Source organism: Poecilia reticulata, chromosome 2 (genome assembly GCF_904066995.2).
Source record: "Poecilia reticulata chromosome 2, P_reticulata-male-v2, whole genome shotgun sequence".
Classification (NCBI taxonomy): Eukaryota; Metazoa; Chordata; class Actinopteri; order Cyprinodontiformes; family Poeciliidae; genus Poecilia; species Poecilia reticulata.
The window spans coordinates 28,625,477-28,645,313 of NC_088831.1; the positions used below are offsets into that span (position 1 = coordinate 28,625,477).

At 37.7% G+C, this 19,837-nt stretch overlaps 1 protein-coding gene across 8 annotated transcripts in view; it reads left to right on the forward strand.

The window, feature by feature from the left end:
* The first annotated feature begins 2,731 nt into the window (after nucleotides 1-2,731).
* klhl6 (kelch-like family member 6) overlaps nucleotides 2,732-19,837 on the forward strand; it is a 42,124-nt gene continuing 25,018 nt past the window's right edge. Inside the window, exons 1-5 of one of the 8 annotated variants that reach the window (XM_017303697.2) lie at nucleotides 2,732-3,197; nucleotides 3,295-3,488; nucleotides 4,791-4,879; nucleotides 5,263-5,379; nucleotides 6,415-6,536. The gene's annotated coding sequence lies outside the window, so the exon portion shown is untranslated. The remainder of the gene's footprint in view (nucleotides 3,198-3,294; nucleotides 3,489-4,790; nucleotides 4,880-5,262; nucleotides 5,380-6,414; nucleotides 6,537-19,837) is intronic. The other 7 variants (XM_017303695.2, XM_008400830.3, XM_017303696.2 and 4 more) reach the window with 7 other exon arrangements.

Genomic DNA, 19,837 nt, shown 5'->3' on the forward strand with positions numbered 1-19,837 from the left:
TTACTCTATTGAGTAGTAAGCAAAGCGAATTGCCTTCCAGTTCTTGGTTTTGCTGTGATGGGAAGGTTGGAAAATAGATACTGGTTTTGTTGAATTGCAAAGAGGATACTCCTCAAAGTTGTCAATCTGTTGTCACCTTAAAGGTAGTGCTGCTTGTCGCCGATATTCTTGTCGTTTTATCCATCCATCCTTCCATCCATCCATCAACCCATCAAGCTGATCCCAGATGACATAGGGCGAGAGCCGGGGTGCACTCCGGACAGACAACGCATCAATCAAAGTGCTGACACATAAACACAGGCAACCACTCAAACCAGCGGCAATTTTGAGTCACTAATCTACTTATTCACTGAGCAACAAGCTTTTAGCCCTGAAGAGGTTGAATCAACACCATTGTGACCTGCTCTGCCACCCTTACTTTATTTAGTTGGGTCAAATGACAAGCCACCCTACTGTAAATAAAGCACTAGTCATAATCAGAATCCAGTCATTAAAGAAAGCACATTCCACCTGGATGTCAACCTGTGACCCAGTTAGAAGAGAAATGGATTTCCTATTCTGCTACGAGTGTCCTTCATCCGGAGGAACTAATTGGTTGGAGATGAATTCTTATGGCTGTGTGTCTGCATCAGCACAGGAAAAAAAATAAGAAGATCAATCAACCTAGTGTCTTGAAGTTTTTCTACTCCTTGACTTTCCCACATTCTTTTGAATTACATCAACAAACGTCAATGTATTTCATGAAGAGAATAATTATACATTTACCCACCTTTACTTTGATGAATAAAATATCTATCTATCTAGCTGATATTTATTGAAATGAGTCATATGTGTACAATGGGACTTAAGTTCCGAGTTGGTTGCGCGTTTGCTGGCAGAGGCAGAGTCCGTGGCTTCCTAAATGCTCCGGTCAGTTCGATCTTTTCTCTGCTTCCTGCCAGAAGAAACGTGAGCTGCCTGCCTACCTCTAGCTGAGTCATGTATTCCACTCTCTTACACAAACACACTTACGTATTCATCGGTGCCGAGACTCAAAGAGACACATACGCACACACATGTTTGGATGCACATAATGCGTATGTACAATGAGCAACAGAAGCCTGTGACGCAAACTCTGTCTCATGGTATCACGCCCAGGCAAAACACTTTCCCTGTCATACCTTTCAGCTTCCTCTGCTTTTTGTGTCCCTGTGGGATTAGAAACGGGTACGTGGGGTTACAGCTTTGTTCCTGGAGGCTGTAATACCTTTGTTGCGCATACATAGGCTGTAGGGAGAGATGTAACAAACACCTTGCAGACATACAGACAGCAACACATGAAGGCATGTACTAGTATGTGTTGATTGTGCTGTAAATTTCAGCTTGCCTGAGCAAACACACCTCAATTTTCAATGTCTCTGTAAACTCATGTGAAACGGAGAACCTTCATTCAGTGGATTATGACATACAATACTTCACAAGCCTTGACTTTCTCCCTTGGTTGCCTAAAACCACTAATAACTCTTGTGGCGCTTAGCTAAAGTGCCTATTTAATCTTGTGCGAACACAGTTACTTTGTTATTGCAACATTTTTGTTTTGACTGTTAACTGTTGCTAATATTAACAACTTACATCAGACTTGTCTGAAAGTTAAAACAGCTGCAATTACAACTAAAAGTCTTTAAGCTGTTTACTTTTAGAGTAACCAACTTTGCATATCTGTAGACTGATTTATTTTCCTACTTACTCTGAAAATAGCTTAAGCTTAGTGTGACTGGATGATCAGCGTCTGCAAACACTACACTTCAACACCTCCCATTGACTCCGAGTTTCTTCATTCTTTTGGGTGTGGGCTTTGAGTGTGTCATTCTAACACAAAAATATGATTTGATCTCTAATTGAATGTTTAGGGCTGTTTTTCTAAGTTCAGTTGAACCTCCAAACTAGTCTCTACTTTACAACCTCAATCTGGTTTTATTGCAGGATAGGTCTTCTTATGTTTTTCATTAACACAGTCTTTCTTGTAGTCATTTTACCCTAAAGGATGGATGTGTGAAGTTGCCCTGTCAACAGATTCTGTCACCTGAGTTTTGTTCTCTGCTGCTCCTAACAGGGTCACCAAAGGCCTTTAGGCAGCCTGTCAGTTTACCAAGGCAACTTTAAGTTGATGTGTTTGTGATTTCTCCATATTCTTTCAATATTCAAAATTTATGAAACTGTTATGCAACCTATCCCTGCTTCCCTACAATTTTATTCCCAACCTACCTGCAGCATTCCTTTGTCTTCATGACACTATTTGTTCACAAATGTTCTCTTGAGGGCGTCACAAAACAGCTGGAACATACAGAGACAAAATTATGCAAGAATTGAATCTGTCAAGTATGACTGAAAATAACCGGTTTTACTTTATTTTATTTGGGAGCATCAGAATTAAAAGGCCTCAATACAAGAGGGGATACGATACACATCTGGATTCATAAGCTATGATCCGATGCATTTAAGATTCCTCCTCATTAACCAGCAATTCATTTATATAAGATTTATGTCCTCATCATATGAATTTCGAAATTAACTTAGCTGAAAAATATATTGTTTATATTGATTTGTTTATTAACAAAATTAATAAAGCAATTCCAATTTCAATAATTTACAAATTAATTTCTCTTTTTTTGTTCCAAAAAAATATGTCATATAATCTGTGGGAAATGTTTCGAGTGTTTTTTGTGTGAATACATATAGTGACGTTGTTGTCAGTTGCTATGGCAACGAGTCTGCGTGTAGCATAGCCCACACAGAGAGCGAGGAAAAACGAAAAAATAGGAGTGGTTTTGAGGTATTCTTCAGTGGTTTTTCTGCGACTTTTTTCCCCTTTGCTGTGGCGCACTGCACTAAGAATTGCCTACATCTATAGGTTTCAATGGCAGCGCGGCTGTGGATGGTATGTAAAATAAGTATTTTTGCCCACCAGCGTTGTGCGCATGTTTCAGAAAGTAAACTTTCAGAAAGTTTACTTTCTGGAAGTAAACTATAGCGTACAAGGGGCCTACACCATCTGTTATGGCTTAATAGACAATTGCCCGCTGAAAAGGATGAAATGCTAACCTTACCATGCGTGGAGCTGAAGGAAGAAGAACCGCGTGAATCTGCCTCTGAAGACGTTGAACCGATACGGTGGCGTCTCCATGGATTCTGTGTCACAGTTTAAAGAAAGGCATAAGGTTAGTCGGGCTCTCAGTGTATTTGACAGCAGCATGCTACATTTTGAAAGTCGCATTTGCTTTATCAAGCTGTCCGTTTCTCTTGTAAAATTCACAGTGTTGCCAATCCTTAGATTTAATTTACAGTGTGGTGGTGAATGTGTAAGTTCCACTTGCTCCGCCATCTTTGACAGATGTACGCCTACCGCACAGCTTTTTCTTCTTCCAGTCAACCGGAAGTGTTGTTTGTAGTAAAAGTAAAAGTTTCAAGAGGCATGAATACATTTGGAAAGTACTGAACAACAGTATCAGGTCAGTAATAAGCTAAGGCTGGAATGTTTTTTTTTTCTTTTTTACTCTAAGGCTATCTATAAATTCAACCTTTAAAACTAGCAAACAGATAACTAAGACTTCAGACAATTCCATCCATCCATTTTCTTTCACCCTTGTCCCTCAGTGGGGTTGGGAGGGTTGCTTGTGCCCATCTCCAGCTAACGTTCCGGGCGAGAGGCAGGGTACACCCTGGACAGGTCGCCAGTCTGTCGCAGGGCAACACAGAGACACACAGGACACACAACCATGCACACACACACTCACACCTAGGGGCAATTTAGACAGACCAATTAACCTAACAGTCATGTTTTTGGATTGTGGGAGGAAACCGGAGTACCCGGAGAAAACCCACGCATGCACAGGGAGAACATGCAAACTCCATGCAGAAAGACCCCAGGCCGGGAATCGAACCCAGAACCTTCTTGCTGCAAGGCAACAGCTCTACCAACTGCGCCACTGTGCAGCTGACTTCAGGCAATTATTTTATAAAAACAAAAACATTGTTTAACTATTGGCTTACCACAAGATTTGCCTTCTCTTAAAATAGGACTCATCAGCAAATGTTCAAATTCACAATCTATAATTTTGTCAACGCCGCTCCTTTAATTTGCATACTTTTATTCCCCAAAAATCATATGGCATTTTTTTCAATCAAAAATTAATAGCAAACTATATTTTTGTTCAGCTTTTTTGGGCTGGTAAGTCTGGAGTAATTAGGAAAAAGTCCAAGAATCCAAAAGCTTGTAATTGTCACTGAAATTGTGCTACAAAAAAATACAACAAATTTCAAAAGCCGAGCTTTCACATTGATCCAGCTGGACTATATTTCATATACGCACATGCTTTTACTACTGTGAATGTGGCACACATGAAGTGAGGCTCATTTTGCAGCAAAAGTTTCTAAATTCTGAACTTTTCTCTCACTCCCTCAGGACTTCATATCTCCACTCCTCCTGGTCCATATTCTTCAAATGATTTGAGCGTAGGTCTCAGGGAGAGGGAATTACTTTGGCTCCTTTTAAACCAGGCAGTGGCTGTTTGCAAAAGGGTTTTAATTGATTTTGAAGTAGTAACTGTTGGGAATGCCTGTCACCGTTAAAACACACCAGACACACAGAAACCAAAACATCCTATTACCACATCAAAGGGGCAAGCACCCTGCTGCCATCTATGTAAACCGAGGAGCCACTTTTGATAACACACAGCATTTAATATAATGTTAATTTATTACCTCCCGTTCAGTTAATGACATTAAGTATGCGACAACTATTATCCTTTTAGGGGGATGTATTGTTGCTTCGTCGTCATACAGAGATGCTTCCGCTGCAGGACGTGAGACACAGATTGAACCAAATCTCTGCCAACAGAATGTACGATTGAATTCTGTTCTTTTTTTTTTCTTTTTTTTTTATCACGGGAGGTGTTTGTCTGAGTGATAAGTCTCTTGCTGTAAAGGCTCAGTCAGGAATTCTTTGCAGTTCTGATATCAGTCTCCAGCACAGCATGGAGCTCAGCTCTGGCAGGAAGCTGCTTACCAACAGAAATACCAATTACTGCACACTGCATCATGACGTCTAATGGGCCTGCTGTGGCAGAGAGAGATGCACGGGATGAAAGGCTTATTGCGATTTCTCTCACTGTGAAACCTGTATCAGAGCTTCTTCTGCAGCTTGTTTAGACGGTGTGGTTTTACAGGATCTAATGGTGATACAGCCTTTTAAAATGGTTATTTTATATCATGATCTTTTTTCAGCTGAAACACTGCCCTGTAAGCCAACATCTGCCGTTAAGTGATCGTAAACAAGGAATTAAATGAACATCCTGAATTGCTGGTGAGCTTTCTCCCAGACTAAAAAATCTGGGAGCAGAGGTAGGTAGCCAAAGATTTTACTCAATTCAGAGTAGCACTACTTCAATATATTCTTTTATTGAAGTGGGCTAAAAAAAAGTAGTCATCTGAAAATCATAGACAACATATAACATTATGTGCAGATTCTGGTGCTGTTAACAATAAAATATGTAAAAATAAACCATCTCTTAATTCAAAGAACTGTCAAATCCTCAGTATTTTAAAACCTTTGAAGCAAATCTTTAAAGGAGGTAATGCATGCATGTTAGAATAATAAACAATACTTCCAGAGTATGACCATCTTTGGTTAAAGCAAGCATATTCATCATTTAGTGAAGTGAGTAAATGTAACTGAATAAATGCAACCAGTTATTAGCCCTCTGCCTGACTGACAGTTGCAGGTGGTCTTGAAGACTTCCTGGACATTAACCATTTAATGTTGGAAGATCCTTTTCTGATGTTGTCATGTTTATGCTTCGAAAGGACCCTGCAAAACAATGATGAGTTGCTTTGCTGGAAAACTCAAACCAGGAGCTTAAATACTGACGGAAGGGTCGGAAATGACAAAGGAACCAGATTAACTAATCAGAGGCAACGAGGAACAGCTGTGACAGGAGGAAAACCGGAAAACTGGGGGAAAGGGACTAATTAACTAAAAAAAAAAGAACTAAGACTCAAAGAAACTATTATAAATTCAAATTTATTAGGAACAGAAGGCAAGAATAAACAAAGAAATGAAACAAACGGATGGATGAATATGGAAACACATTTCTAACAGAGAGAAATTGGATGAGTTTGGAAAGATTTGTGCAACATAATTAAACAAGGAAATAATCAAAACGCAAATGAAAATTCTAAAACACCCCTGGATCGTGTCACATGTAGACTGATAATCAAAAGTTAAAAGCTCGATGAATAAAACTAATCAGTTGGGAATTTATGAAACTGCTATAATCTTTGCAGCTTCTGAAAAAAATAGACTCAAAAATCTGTTCAAATGTATTTTTCTTTTTTTGTGATGTTTTCTTTAATAACCAATTACCACCGATGTGACAGGGAAAGAGGACCTGGATTCACAATCAGCCGCTGCAGTTTGGAAAGCATGCAGAGTTGCCCGTAGCAGAGACTGTGTGACATTTTAAAGATGCAGGGACATCCTGAGCAGCAGCCATTTGCAGGTAGGAGAGATGAAGCAGAGATGGAAGAATGTGTGGCATGACAGCAGAAGTGAATGTCAAATAATAAGGTTTTCTTCCTCATTTTTTGCCTATTTTGAAGTAGTGTTCTGTTTTTGCCTTTATATTTTAAAGTTTTCTCCTCCAAAAATCAAATCAAGAAAAACTTTAATTAAAATCTTATTATATCCACAGCAAAAAGAGAAAACATAAGACTAAAGAGACACATTTTTTCCACACTAAAACCAAAAACATCAGTGCTTTTGTCTCCTTTTTGTTCTGTATTTTGTTGTATATTTGGGTATTCATCTACCACTGTTGACTTTGTCAGCTTTGGCTGTTTTTAAAAATGATCTTTGGATAAATATTGACTTGACTTCAATAAATTTAATTAGGATTTGATGCGATAGATAATTAATTGCATGGTTTTATTTTGTTTGTAATATAAATACTTATCTGAAATGTGCAATCAAGCATTGTGTATTCGACTAGCCAATATCTGTACCATCTTTTCTTAAAGCTAAAGATGGATTCTTTGGGGCACATTTCTTCGAGCTTTGTACACCCAGTGACTAATATTTCCTGCCTATTATTTTTGTCAGAGCATGTCAAACTCATTCAGATTGTACTGAGAAGGGGACTTATGTGGATATGTTTCAATCTAAGCCATTACATTTCAGCTCTAACCCTGTTTAGGGCAGCTGGAAAGGAAAACCAGTGTCCCACTTTCAAGTGGTTTGCAGATTTTCTTCCAGGATTGTCCAGTGTCTAGCTCCGCCTGTCTCCCCATCAACTTTGATCAGCTTCTCTGTCCCTGCTGAAGAGTAACATTCCCATAATATTATGCTGCTACTACCATGTTTCACCGTTGGGATAGTGTGTAGCATTAGTTTTCCGTCAAACATAACGTTTTGCGTTGCCGCCAAAATGTCAAATTCTGTCTCATCTGTTCAGAGAACCTTCCTCCACATGCTGTCTGTGTCCCCTACATTTCTTGTGATAAACTGCAAAGAAGTCTTCCCATTTCATCAGATATTATACCACTACTTAATTTATTTTGTGGCTGTAACATGAGAAAACGTGATAAAACTTAATTGTTTTGACTAATTTCGCAAAGGCTTGCTTGCTGCAGTACTTTTAAATAGTACTCTCAGCGTCTGCTTCTCTAATTCTTTTAGATGTAGATGAGACACAAGACAGACTTGCAGTCCCTGAAAGTGGAGCGGAAAAAAGGAAATGAACAGGATCAACAGAGAGGAAGCAGGAAAGGAGCAAAGGCATCTGTTGTTGAGTCATGCTCTCAATCATAAGTCTGTGGCTGGACCAAGCTCCTGAGATGTTGAAAGATGGGTGAAAATGTCAAACGTCTGCACCCTTGGTGATAACCCAGTTAGCTTTAATTTCAATTAGCTGCAAAAAAAAAAAAAAATCCCACATGCATTTACAACTCAGAGTGCAGTGTGACTGGAGGCTTGAAACGATTCAAATTTTCAGCGTACCAGCAATTTTCTGCCCAGCTGAAATCTGAGTGGATTTTCCTTTGAATGGAAATTATGACAAATAGAGCAAAAATTGATTTATTGTGTTTGTTACGGCAAATAATTACAGTTTATAGTCTTCCAGTGTAGCCTGCATTCAATTTATTGAACAAAGAAACGCTAAACACTAAATAGCCTAATTTTAGATCCAAATGAAAGAATGCAAATTGTGCTTGTAGCTAAAACAGCTGTCTCTTCAATGCCTAGATCTGTTGTGAATGCAATCAACCAGAAACAGAGTGATGAATAGAAGAGAAAAAAATGCAGTATTGCCCAGATTATTGTTAGCTTCATTATAACTCCTACTTTGCTCTGCTGTAGACCTAAAAAAAGAAACAAAATAATACACCTCCTTGCGGACTTGGACCAGACGCCGGGTCTGCCCTGAAGGCCCTTTCGGTGTCACCCTGCCAAACCTTTGCAAAGTGACAGCACTGCCTGCCACGGCATCCCACAAACCAGCTGCTCACAAAGAGCAGGAAGGTTGCCTGAGTGAGAATGAAAGAGACAGAAACGCTGACATTTCAACATGTGCTGTTTTCACCTGCCTTGATCGGTATCGTGAATGTCAGTCTTATCTGAAGAATTTACATTCTGAAAATGTGTTTTCTCACAAACTTACTTTTAACATTCCCATGGAGTCGGTTACCATGGCAACCTTGGAGGTCGTAGTCAGATTCTCCAGTTAACTGACATAAGCCTGACTGTAAACTAGCTGACTAGTGGGACAATACTAGGGCAGGAGGCTCAATCTATTGCACCCACTTGTAATTTTTTATTTATTTTTTATTACAGCTATCCCAAAACCTTCCAATAATGAAGGTTATAGTTCCTTTCCTTATTGTTGACAGTTGTCATATCACTGATAGCTTGTAGGAAAGTGAAGAAATACTCATAGTCAGATGGACCAAACATTTTAAATGGTAAAATGATCTGCACTTGTATAGCACTTTATCAAGCCCAGAGCACCCCAAAGTGCTTCACACTACATTCAGTCATTCACCCATTCACACCCTGATTATGATCAGTTACTGGATAGTTGGCCACAGCCTCTATGGGGCAGTCTGATCTGGTCCTCTGACCATCACCAGCAGGCGACACAAGTGAAGTGTCTTGCCCAAGGACACACTGACAGAAGCGGACGGAGTGGGGGTCAAACAGGCAACCCAACAATTGCTGGGAAAACTCCAACCATTGTCACCATCATTGTTATAATTGTTTAGTTCATTTTAGGTATTTAAAATAATGCAAATTGAATGTTTATGTCCTTGGAAAACAGTGCTATGCTAGTAGACGTTGACCAGCTAGACTTTCAGTATAACAAAAAAAAAAAAAAATCTTTGTAAGAAATTGTTAAATTGCTAAAAATCACCGAAATTTCTTAATCTACTCTGAGAGCTTCTGACTTTTCAATATTACACTCTTCTACACCAGGAAAGTTAAGTGTTAATGATAATAACTTCACAGAACTTCACTCTGAAAAAGTGATGTTGCTATAGTGATCACAGCTGGTGTCACTATTAAGAATTTCACATTACTACGAAATGTAGTAATGTGTAAAGTAAAAGCCGATAATATAAAAGTCAAAAAGGTTAAAGCCAATCAAAGTGCAGATACTAAAGTAACAATGCACATTTATGAACAAAACAGTCATTTTGGATGTTACAATTTGTTTGTATTTGTTAACTTTCCACATCCAATTTCTGGATTCTGAGGGGCAATTTAGGCAATTGTTTTAGACTTAGATTTTAGAAATCCCAGCAGAGATGCACAGCAGAAAATAGTTGTATCTACTGCTGATCACTTAACCCCGGTTGGCTCAATAAAAAAGTGCTTAAATGCAAGAAACCAAAGTTTGAGCTGCAAAAACAGGGTCTTGCCAGACCTTCAAGCATATGAAAAGTTTTCTGTGAAGTTGTCTTCCAAATTGAGTATGTGTACACTTTAATTGTGTCAACTGTTCTAAATCTAATTGTTTTGGGTTTGTGTCAAAGCAGACTTTGACAGCACTAAGCTGTTATTTTTTAAAAATTTTTCTGAGAATCAGTATATATATATATATATATATATATATATATATATATATATATATATATATATATATATTAGCATAGTACTTGCTGTTTATTTGCTCCTGCAAAGCTTGCATGAATAAAACACATTGAGATGCATTGTTACCATTGTCTTGGCTAATCAGATGTTAACCCCTAAGCACTATCTGCTTAAAAAATATTTTGGCCCCGAAGCAAGTTTTGTTGATGTCTTTTCGATCTTCTCATTAAATCACCTTGAAGTAAAAACAGATCTTATGAAGTGTTTAAGGCACGCTACCTCTTACTGCCGTATGAATGGACAAAAATATAATGTGTTAAATCTGAATGCATATTTGCATATTTGTGAGCGGTTGCCCAAGTATACAAATATTATTGTGGTTAAATTGCCAGCTCCTCAGTGGAACTGTGGAGTATTTGTCAGCTAATTAGCAACATGAGTTAGTGCTTCAGCAGTTGGGATGGCGCCTCACACACAGAGTGAGGCTGATGGGCGCAGCGGAGCGTCGGTGCTGCTGGTGGCTTGGGAGGGAAGAAGAGAGATGCATAATCTAAACCAGTGCTAATGAAGACATCAGCTATCTTATTCGGAGGCTCGCTGCCTGTCAAAACGGGCTTTATGGCGTGAATAAATTGCTCAGACAACAGAGAAACTGAGAGACTCAGCCGGAACAGTGAGGAATAATAATAATTAAAAAAAAACTTTAGAACATTTGAGACTGTAAATACACAATTATCCCACTCCTATTTGGGGTAATGAAGACTGTATGGCATCGCACAGCTATTCAAATGTCCAGATCAGAACTAAAGAAAACTGCAAACACAAACACAGATTGGTTCTGTTTGTTTGATGGATCTGTGTGATTTCAGCTTTGAGTTGATTTGTGTCATCTTAGTCTTTCCCTGCATAATTTGGCTGTGATGTCAAATACAGTAATCCACAGTAGCTGGGAAAAAAATGTGGGAAAAGCAGGCTAGAGTTTGTATTCCTTTTTATTTTTCAGTCTTCTTTCATTGGAATTTCTTTTTTTACTAGGGCAAAATGACAGATGGAGGACCAAAAAAAGAACCTGGGACAGCAAAGGCTGAGATATTGGTCTACAACATCTATTAAAATAATTAAATGCTGCCATGCAAGAGACAAAAACCCATTACAACCTCAAAAAAGTAGGGCACAATCGTGAAGACTTTTTTTTTTTTTTGTCAAAAATCTGAAGAGCGTGGTGTGGATTTGTGTTCAGCACATTTGTGAATTTTCTGTAAACCCTCATTTTGCTACAAGTTTTCTGAAGTGCATCTCTACCAAATTTTTGGCCGTTTGTCTTAGCAAGATATTTCTTGCTCAGCCAGGCAGCAATTTTGAAGTTTTGCAATTTTGAAGTTTTACCACAGATAGTTGAATGGATTTAGCCTAGGACTCTGTGGACTGAAGGGGTACCAGTACTTTTGGAAAATCAGCGTAAGGTTGATTTTTCTTTTACATTTTCCTTTCTTTCTGAGTCCTGCCTCTCTGTTATCACATGTAATCAAAACTAAATTATCTGTAACATTACTCTTTTTTTTTTTAAACATGATGATCCCTTCAGGAACTGGCCAACTAGCCACTTGCACTTGCACCGCAGATGGATTTCCCCTGGTTGCCAACATTTGTTGTCCTGCTGCTGATAACACAAGAGAAAGAATGAATTGTTCGGAAGCTGCTGACATTTTCCTCTGCTCTTGTCCCTTTCGCTAAGAGACCTCCCGTTTGTGGCAGCTCTGCCAGATTCAAAACAAGATAACATCAAACTGTGCACAAACAGTGTTGGATCGGCTTAACTAGCAGTTTTCCCATTTCCCCACACAGGAGAGTTCACATGAGCGGCTTCAGTCAGAAGTCACGGTTCTTTTTTTTTTTTTAAAGTTCTGCTGCAGCTGAAATCTCACACATTCTTTCAGAGCCCGCCGAAGTTCTTCATATATTGTCAAAACAACAAACTTTCCCGCATCTTGTTCAGATTTTATGGAATAGAAGTCCTCTGAAATGTGTGACTGTAATGTAAGACGAGCTAAAAAAGAACCAGGGACTCTTCATAATTTTGGAAGTCTCCATAGTGGTGCTGTATTTAGGTATGGGAAGTAACTCCCACCATGAGTCAGCTGGTATTCACACTTTTCACATGTTGCCGTCAATGTCGTGCCTTCGCTTCTGGTATGTTATTATTCCTGCATGATGCTATTGTGAATTAAAACTGTTAACGATCAGAACAAGCAACACAGGAAGGAGTCGATTTCATGCTAAGAGCTTCAGCGGTTCTATAAAAGAAGCACAGGCAGGTTGTTATCATTTTATCAACTCTGGAGACTTGCTTTAAATCCCCAAATGACTAATCTGTTTCGTGTTTGTCAGCTGGATGGAAATATCTTTCCTGTCTTGTTAAGCTGTGTGGCCTCTGGAGACTAGGCAAGATGGAAGGAGAAATATGCTCAATCAAGACTCAGTTTAGCATCGTTGCTTTTTTTTTTTCTTTTTTCATCCACCCACCGACACAACAAAGACAAAAACAACAAAATGAAAAATCAGAAAAAAAAGGATAACAGCAAAAAAAAAAAAAAATGCAGTGGCACGAATCTGCATGCAGCATGATACTGAGATTTGAACATTTGTTTTCTGTCTGGGAAAACGTGGCAAAAAAATGCCAAATTAATGAAAAATTTGAGTGGCAGCAAGTGCATGTACACAGGTAAATAGAAAAGATGTGTTCACAATTGGGTCATTGTGACAGGAGGAGCACAGACAAAGCAGATTAATTCAGTTTTCAGGCGTGTAGTTGCGTCTGTGAAGACCAAAACTTTTTTTTTACTACTTTATTGAGAGCTCCCATGACAGCGAGGAGAACAGGCTATTACTTCATATTGCGCCATTTAAGGCTGTTTTTATTTTGGACTCTCAAGCTCATTCTTGCCACACAGCAGCATCAGCAGCAGCAGCAGTCCTGGGGGATAACAATCAGGCCTCGACAAGGAAAAGCAGATGGCTCTGAACAGTTTATGGAGGAGTCTGTGAATTCATGAACTTGTGTGTTGTGGTGGAGTTCGACAAATGAAGTAACACTCTGGAGTGTTTGCTTGAACAAACCCGTCAGTCATGCTTAGTCCTCACTCCCAAATGCCATTGTTTGAAATGGCATTTTCTCTTAAAACAGGAAGATGCGGGATTACAAGGCTTTTGTTATAACTTTTGTGTATGATCTCATGTGTCCAAATGTATGCAATTGTAAAAAGTAAAGCATAAAACAACAAAAAGCTTGCTATAAAAAGGACTTATCCAGATTTTCATGAAAGGTTTCTGAGTGTACAGCATGGTGGTGGCCTCATGCTCATGGTGAATATGATGCGTTTTTACTTCTTAGTAAGTTCAAAATACCTGAGTTTGAAGGTACTTTTACCTGTTTTTACCCATGAATATTTGCGCTGAGATACTTGGTTTGCTTCCCGATGTCACTTAGGTCTTCCCAAATCTCCTTGTGTGGAGTTTTTTGTTCTTTCTTGTGTTCTAGTCTGTATTTGATTTAGGATCTTATTAGTTTTAATTCTTTTTTTTTTCTTTGATTAGCAGATTCATTTGTTCTGGTTTAGTCTGCTCTGTTTTCAATAGTCACCTTCCTTCAGATTTCCAGATGTGTTTCTTCTCCAGCTTCACCACATTGCCCTGATTAATCACATCTGCACTGGGTATTTTCTGTTTCCTCACCTTCCCACCAGATTCTTCATTGTCGGTTTCCTCCATGCCAGTTTTCTAATAGCTTTGCTTTATCCGGTCAGTTATTCTTCAGGCCTCTCAGACCAAGTCTAGTAGTTTAGAAACAACTGCAACTAGAGTCCCTTTAGTAATAAGGTAATGTCTGAAGGCAGTTGCACAGGAATTTACTGAGGAGTATCAGAGTGAATAGGCTGAAAACAACTGCACACCACACGTTTTTAGATAATTATATGTTAGTTTTTAAATTAAAAAAACAAATCCTATTTTTTTTTTTTTTTTTTTACTTACTTACAAATAATTATTCACTATTCTTTTAGTGCCAGCATGTGATAACAGTGTTTGTTAAAACAGAAGGAACTGAAAACATTTCATGGTTGGAGAATTTTAAATAAGATGCAAAAAGTCAAGCTGGGAAACACTGGCTGCTTTTCTGTGGTTACAGAGCATCAGTGCTTTTGTTTTGGGAGAACAAGAGCGCCATCTAGTGTTCAAAAAAATGATGGAAGTGAAAAAAGTAAAAAACTGCAGCTTCTCATTCACACTAAGAACGTTAGGGGGTACTTCTAGGCTTTGTCATTTCTTTTAGAGCAAAAGTAGCATCAAAGAGAAAGATAAACCTATGAGGAAGCAGGGAGTGGATCTGAGTTTTAAAAAGAAAAACTGGGTGAAGGTGAGGTAAGAGGAAGCAGCACCTTTGAGAGGCAGACCTTCAGAGTTTAACAGACATGTTATGCAATTCACACAGATGGCAGATTGGGGTTTTCTCCTCTCTGAGTGTTATATCACTATGTCTGCCTTGCATATGTTATGCTGTATTTCAGAAGACTGTTTAGGGCAAACCTTGGTCGCTCATGTTGGCAGTGGTGGTGTTTGTCTAAGATGTGACTTGGACTGGTCATTGTTAAACTAAGCTTGACCACATATATATCCATAACCAAAATGTATTTTGAAAAGTTAAGGTTTTTTTAAACTTGTCTTATCGCCTTTGAATCGCATTACAACCACAAACGTTAATAGAAGTTTTTAGGATTTGCCTTTGGCAGAGGCTGAGGTTCGCCTTCCAGCAGGACAAGAACTACAGGTTTTAATCTGAAGTTTTGCATAATGCGACATTGACTAATACATTTGCATTATCAACACTGATATTTTAATTAAACCTATATGCCAATGCCAAGTTATCTTTCTATAATTCAACATCAGAGGTAAATAATTAAGCTATTACAACTTTAAATATGTGATCTGCAAAGGTATCTTACTAGCGGTTCAATCAGGTCTTTGACAGATGAAACATTTCACCCCATATGGGTCATGAGAGGTCAAGGGAAAACTTATGTCACTAATTTTAATTCTATGTACATCATATATTTTACTAGTATCAGCTTATCTAGGACTTCATGGAGGATGGAGATGTTCTTAGAATCGTTGCCTCAATGCAGGATAAGTTGTCTAATTATTGCTGAGACATTTTAACTGAATCACCACATGATGGCGCTTTGGGAAAAGGTAGTTGATCACTGAAAAGAAAGTAAAATAGCTAATACCATGTTCCTATCAGATAGTTCATCTAAACCAGACGGACAACTTCCAAAAACAAAACCTGCCTAACATGTAAATTAGTTTTGCTTCTTCTGTAGTAGAACCTGTGTGTACGGGCTGACGTTATTGTTTTCTTTGTTGAAGGCTTCATTTGCATCAGTGATGGTAAAGCGTTGGGCGGCTAAACTGTCATTTAAGTTAGACCTTTGCTGCATTTGAATTGAGATTTAACATTAGATTAACATTATTTTTGCTCTCACCACAGAGAGTTGAGAAATTTATTTTTTGTATGTTTTGCATTTGGGCAATCTTTAAAAATTGTATTTCTTCCTACTGCGTTCCTGAGATTTACATGGACATTCAGATAAATAAAAAAAACAAAAATAAGAACATATAGAAATCAAATAAAGGATTTTCTTTTTCTTTTTTTAATGTTGATCTAAACTATATCTGTGGCCTCCTTTCTGAAGAGCATAAAATCAAAGGGTGTGTTCAGGATTTATTTTTCTCAGGATGACATTGACAGGCTTGAAAGCAAAGCCAGTTTATCAGTCCCAGCTTGAAAAACTATTTTATCACAGCTTTAACTGATGTTCAATCAGCACCCATGGGGCAGAGCACCAAGCCGCTTATTTGAAATCATATCCGGAAAGAGATCAGCAGAGATAATAACTAACCCAGTTACTTACCAGAAACATTCATGGGTTTAGTAAAGATGGCTATTACTGATGCAGTACTTTGTAAAATAACTCATTTTATTATATTTTTTTCCATTTTACAACTAGAAACGTCAATGTGTTTTATTTAGACTTATTGTGATAAAGTGTACAATTATTAAGGGGAAGAAAAATGGTTAAATTTTTTTGTGTTTGTTTTTTTTTAAATATGGAAAGTGTGACATAGCTTTGTATTCAGTCACAATCTTTTTTTGGGGGCTTTCAAAGTTTTTTCTTCCGGAACAGCTCTGAATTTAGTTCACACCCTGCTCTGGCAGGCCATAACCAGAGATTGTGGGCCACCAGAAATGGCATTTATCTGATTGTATGCAGTCACAATTCCAGTCATTATGTGCACAGATCTGTATCTACATTCTGTTAATGTCGAAAAAACACAGTTTCACAATTGTGGTATTTCCATTTCCTAATAAATGAAATTGATATCACACGTAAATAAGCTCGTTCATACAATAAATCATAAAAAGTCATGGCAGAGACAGATGCAAAAAGATACATAAAATATAGTCATAATTGAGTCATGGTGGTAGAGCTCATCATCCATCAGCCATTAAAGGAGACACTGACGTCTTAGTTTTTGTTTGGCTACATGTGTGATGTTTTGGGGGACGTTGTAGTCTGCTATTTTACATAAGAGCTATGGATTTAACAGAACTTTTTATGAACTGTGCAATGCTGTGAGAGCTGATGGAGACAGCTGCACATTGTCTGAAAAACAAGCCATCATCCTCTTACTACTTCTTAGTATTGTTTTTGCCTGTAGTAACATCCGGCTATTGATCAAGTGACTCATGTCCATTGCAGTTTTGAAAATTACATCCATTTTGATACGGTCAAAAAACCACCACATCTTAGCGTAAAAACATTTGATCAAAAAACGTGTGTGTGTGTGTGCATGTGTGTGTGTGTGTATGAATGCAAGCAACTAAAAGAGAGAGGAAAACACAATCATTTATCCCTGATGACCAAAGCAGTTTCCCACTTGAACTGTGGATCTCTGCATCTCCTCCAGAGTTACACTATGTAACAGATCTACTGAAGCAGTGTTTTGTTATCTCTAAGGAGATAAAAAAAAAACAACTAAGAAAAACCGCAGAACAAGCTCTTTGTGGAGTTTCTCACATGTTTCATCTTAAAATAGAAAATCTAAATTAGAACTACTGGTATAATTCTCTCTACTTGATATGCAATAGTTATGTGGTGTCCTGCTCCTTAGCAAAAGTAAATGTTTTACTTCCTCACACAAATGATAGAGCTGTTGTCATGAGAAATATGGCAGGGAACTTAATTATTGACTTTAATTTGCTTGCCCCACCTTATTCAGCTCTCCTAGTATGTTGGCAATTATACACAACAAATGGCTACATGTGCAGAAATCCATATCCCAGATCACATGGATTTGTTTTACAGTTACTAAAAAAGGAATTTGACTTGCCACAAATAAGCAAAATTGTGGTGTTACTGGAATTTAATTTACATCTAAATCTAGATCTTTTTAAGTTGCTGCAAATGTAGTTCTTGACCAATGTCTTCCATCTACAGTGGACATTCCTTTATGAGGAAAATAAAACTTAAAACAATGTGGTTGCATGCTTCTGGACATCCTTAAACTCATAGTTTGTTGGAATTGCAATGACTTTTGATTTTATTTAAACTGTCGTCATATCTAGGTAAGTGTGTAGCAGAATGCCACATCTTAACTTGGCAATAGTTTCCAAGCAAAAATTAAACAGATATATCAAGTGTATCTACTGCAGATTTGTAGTTGGACTTAGTTTCTGTGTGAAGCCTGATTTCTTTTTGTTGATTTTAATGCTAGCATTTGAATCTTGTTCTGCAAAAAAGATGATGGCCCTCTTCCTGTTTTAATTAACCACTCAATGTTCTGCCTACATTGAGTGGTGGTTGAAACTGTTCTCCGCCTTGACTATAGCAGTAGTTTCGGTAGAACAAAATCGGCCCCAAAGCACTATGATGCAACCATTATGTATTTTTGCACCAAAAATATCTTTTGAAATAAAATCCAAAAAGGTTACCCTCTATTCCATCAGGTCATAATTTCACCACATGCTTTCCAGGAGACCAAAAAAGTTTTTTTTTTTTTGCACAATTTTGTCATACCAGCTTGATTTTATCACAAGAAACAGATTCCATTTTGTCACCCTAACTACTTTTAAATGTATGAGTATAGACAACTGTCATCACATTTACAGTACAGTTCAGTTTAGGCTTGTAAACTTCCCTGATGAGCATTTTTTTCACCAGTTTTTGATGATTTGATGATTACTGTCTTCACTGGTCTACTTTAGAATTTTTGTTTGTCTTTTTATACCTTTCTCCTGACAACTGATAACTTTTGTCAGGGAAACTCCTCAAATGTTTTGGAAATCTCTGAGGACCACAGCATTTTGCTGTGAGACACAACTGAGCAAAATGTTCAGAGAAATCTTACAAAAAAGAGCTCAACTTTGTTTGGAGTTCATCAGAGGCACTTTTTTTTTTAAATTTAACCAATATTTTACCAGGAATACCCTTGAGATAAAATCTTTTTTTTTTTCAAATAAAGTTTATTTGTATAGCAGATTTCAGCAACAAGGCAGTTCAAAGTTCATTACGTTATAAAAACATTAGACATTGACCAATTATGAAACAAGCAATAAATGCTACATGAAATGCCATCGTCAAAATTATCCAGGAAATATTAATCAAATATGTTGATCAATGTTCCACTTACTTAAAAAAGAGCCCTAAACCAGTGGGGTTTTAGCTTTGATTTAAAGGAACTCAGTGTTTCGTGTGTTTTGCAGTTTTCTGGAAGTTTGTTCCAGTTTTACGGAGCATAAAAACCAAATGTTACTTCTCCATGTTATGTTCTGGTTATGCTGATGGAGAGTAGGCTTCAACCAGAAGACCTGAGTGGTCTAAAGGATGATATGTTGGGGATTGAGAAAGTGGCTAATAACAAACAACACAGCAACCTTCAATTCTCGTTCAGAGCAGGGCGTATTTACACTCAAATCTGTCAATTCATGTGTATGTGCAGTTCTCAACGAGTCCAGTTTGCCCTTTGGTTGACACAGATCTCTTGGCTTGTGTTTTGCTGTAACCCTATGAGTTGTCCAGAACTGTCCAGGTGGAACTTCTCAAGATTTGGCTGTTTACAGCAATTACGCAATTTGTTATTTCCACATCTCTAAATATCTGAATTCTTTCCTGGCTTTCCAGATCAGAGTGGCTCAGTATATTTGACACAGTAAATTTGATTTTGATAAAACATGCTGTAGTGCAAAACAGCAAGACAACATAATTATTAACTATTAACATAATTTTATTCCTCTTCAGATTCAACAACTACAGATCTTTAATGTATTTTGGTGATAAGCCATTCGGTGATTTTATAATCTAGTAAAAGTATGTCAAAGTCTATTCTTGGAGCTACAGGGAGCCAGTGTAAGAACTTTAAACTTTGGTTTGCTCTGTCTTCCTGGTTTTAGTGAGAACATGAATAGATGCCCTCTTGATCAGATGAAGCTGTCCGAGTGACATTTTAGGCAGACTTGTGATAATGCTGTAGCAATAATCAATGCAACAATGTGAAAGTCATTAAAAAATTAAAATAAAAAATCAGATATAATCTCATTTGTTTGGATTTGTTAAAAAAAGAAAACTAGTATTGTAACATAAGCATGCTGGCTTAACATGC